A 3,529-nucleotide genomic window follows, 5' to 3' on the forward strand; every position below is an offset into this window, starting at 1 on the left:
TGAACTCACAGATTTAAAATTATTTGATAGGTCTCAGTCTGTTGCAATTACTATCTATCTTAAAGATTACATAGATTACATAGCTCCATCTTTGGCCAGTAGAGCCCTATTGGAGTTGGCTCCTGATACATATGTTTGTATATGTCTCTCTGGAGAATCCTAATACATATTCCAATTAATAAATTAAAAGAGACAGGCACGATGGCTCACGCCTGTAATCCCAACACTTCGGGAGGCCAAGGCGGGTAGATCACGATGTCACGATGTCAGGAGTTTGAGACCAGCCTGGCCAATATAGTGAAACCCCATCTCTACTAAAAATTCAAATAAGTGGCCATGTGTGGCAGCAGGAGCCTGTAATCCCAGCTACTTGGGATGCTGAGGCAAGAGAATCACTTGAACCTGGGAGGCGGAGGTTGCAGTGAGCTGAGAACACACCATTGCACTCCAGCCCCGGTGACAGTGCGAGACTCCATCTGAATAAATAAACAAATAGAAAATGAAATAAGTCACCATTTTACAACTCGCAATGAATTTATCCAGGCATTGCAAATCAATGTCTACTTCACTCACGAAAAGAAAGACAACCAGACTATGTGACTCCTGGTGAAAGAACACAATATCACCTACAGTCTGTTAAAGGGATCAAATTCGTTGTGATCAAACTTCTGGATCCAGTCATCAAGTTTCAGGAAATACAAATAGCAGGACTATTTTGAGTTGCATTACATATGTAATCGGTAACATTCAGACTGTGGGAAACTCTACAATTCAAATACTCCAGGTTCTTCAACAGATAAATCATTAGGAAATAAAAATAAAAAATTGAAGTACAATTTAAAAGATTTTGAGACTTAAAATACACAGCAATCTTTTTTCAATGGGCAAGACTAAATTATAGTGTCAAGATCACACACTTGGGTAATAACACTGTAAAAAAAACAAAGTCCAGGAAATGATTTCTATAAAATTCAGCATGGTTGTTACTTCTTAGAAGGTGTTTCACTGTGATAGAGCAAGAGAGGAACTCTAGCGTGAGTTCTCGACCTCTATCTCTCGACCTGGGTGGTGATTTCAAGCATATCTTTCATATAATAACTTACTGAGCTACAGATTCATCTTGTGGAACTTTCTGTAACTGAAGTTATTTTACAATAAAAATTTTAAAATATATTTAAATCCATGTGTGTGTGCCTTTTTTAGAGGCAGGATCTCGCTCTGTTGCCCAGGTTGGAGTGCAGTGGTACAATCGCAGCTCACTGCAGCCTTGACCTCCTGGGCTCAGGTGATTCTCCCACCTCAGCTTCCTCAGTACCTGGGGCTACAGGTGTGCTCCACCACACCCGGCTAATTTTTTTATTTTTTGTAGAGATGGGGGTTGGTCTTGAACTCCTGGGCTCAAGTGGTCCTCCTTCCTCAGCCTCCTGAAGTGTTGAGATTAAAAGTGTGAACCTCCACACCTGGCCAGTTTATTCATTCTTAATGATACCAAAAACAAAACAATGCGCGCGCACACACACACACACACACACACAAATTTCCCAACATTGAGAATATTAAAGAACCAATTCATTATTTTTGAACTTTACCTAAATAAAATAATCAAGCATTTATCCTGTCTTTCCTTTATAAACTATATCACTGGGTAACAAATGAGAAGTTTTTCTTTACAGACATAAATGAAGAAGGAACGATAAAATTAGAATACCATTATTTTGCAAACCCATACAGAACTACAAACTCAGTAAAATCCAGACTGAGAAAATCTATAGGATAAACAACTTTGTTTCTTCAACAAATAAGTCGCAAGTAAGAGAGCAAGAAAGAAAGTAGAACCTACAGATTAAAATAGGACTGAGAGACAAAGCAATCACTTATAATATGTGGATTTTATTTGTGTTCTAATTCCAAAAAAAAAGCTGAAAGAGATGACAGTTACAAAACAATTGGAAATGTAAACACTGACTTGAAATCTGAAGATTTTAGAGAATTCTTTTTATTTTTAGCATGATAACAGTATTGTTACATTTATTAAAGATTACTTAGCTTTTTTTTCCTACCTTTATTTTCAATTCAGGGATATATATGCAAGTTTGTTACCTGGGTACATTGCATAATGCTGAGGTTTGGGGTACAAATGATTCCCTCACCCAGGTACTGACCATAGTTCCCAATAGTTTTTCTATTTTTTCTTTTTTATTATTATAGTTTAAGTTCTGGGATACGTGTGCAGAACGTGCAGGTTTGTTACATAGGTATACATGTGCCATGGTGGTTTGCTGCACCCATCAACCCGCCATCTGGATTTTAAGACCCACATGCATTAGGTATTTGTCCTAATGCTCTCCCTCCCCTTGGCCCCTACCCCCCAACAGGCCCCAGTGTGTGATGTTCCCCTTCCTGTGTCCATGTGTTCTCACTGTTCAACTCCCACTTATGGCTGAGAACATGTGGTGTTTGGTTTTCTCTTCCTGTGTTACTTTGCCGAGAATGACGGTTTCCAGCTTCATCCATGTCCCTGCAAAGGACATGAACTCATTCTTTTTTATGGCTGGATAGTATTCCATGGCTTATATGTGCCACATTTTGTTTATCCAGTCTATCATTGATAAGCATTTGGGTTGGTTCCAAGTCTTTACTGTTGTAAATAGTGCTGCAACAAACATACACATGCATGTGTCTTTATAGTAGGTTGGTTTATACTCCTTTGGGTATATAACCAGTAATGGGATTGCTGGATCAAATGGTATTTCTGGTTCTAGATCCTTGAGGAATCGCCACACTGTATTCCACAATGGTTGAACTAATTTACACTCCCACTAACAGTGGGAAAGCATTCCTATTTCTCCACATCCTCTCCAGCATCTGTTGTTTTCTGACTTTTTAATGATCGCCATTCTAACTGGCATGAAATGGTATCTCATTTTGGTTTTGTTTTGCATTTCTCTAACGACCAGTGATGATGAGCTTTATTTCATATGTTTACTGGCCACATAAATGTCTTCTTTTGAGAAGTGTCTGTTCATATCCTTTGCCCACTTTTGATGTGTTTTTTTTTTTTTTTTCATGTAAATTTGTTTAAGTTCCTTGTAGATTATGGATATTAGCCGATATTAGCCTTTTGTCAGACCGACAGATTGCAAAAATTTTCTCCCTTTCTGTAAGTTGCATGTTCACTCTGATGATAGTTTCTTTTGCTGTTCAAAAGCGCTTTAGTTTAATTAGATCCCATTAGTCAATTATGGCTTTTGTTGCCATTGCTTTTGGTGTTTTAGTCACGAAGTCTTTACCCATGCCTATGTCCTGAATGGTACTACCTAGGTTTTCTTCTAGGGTTTTTATGGTTTTAGGTCTTACATTTAAGTCTTTAATTCATCTTGAGTTAATTTTTGTATAAGATGTAAGGAAGGGGTCCAGTTTCTGTTTTCTGTATATGGCTAGCCAGTTTTCCCAACACCATTTATTTAATAGTGAATCCTTTCCCCATTGCTTGTTTTTGTCAGCTTTGTCAAAGATCAGATAATCATAG

The sequence above is a fragment of the Rhinopithecus bieti genome, unplaced genomic scaffold, assembly GCF_001698545.2.
Source record: "Rhinopithecus bieti isolate Rb0 unplaced genomic scaffold, ASM169854v2 scaffold_3767, whole genome shotgun sequence".
Classification (NCBI taxonomy): Eukaryota; Metazoa; Chordata; class Mammalia; order Primates; family Cercopithecidae; genus Rhinopithecus; species Rhinopithecus bieti.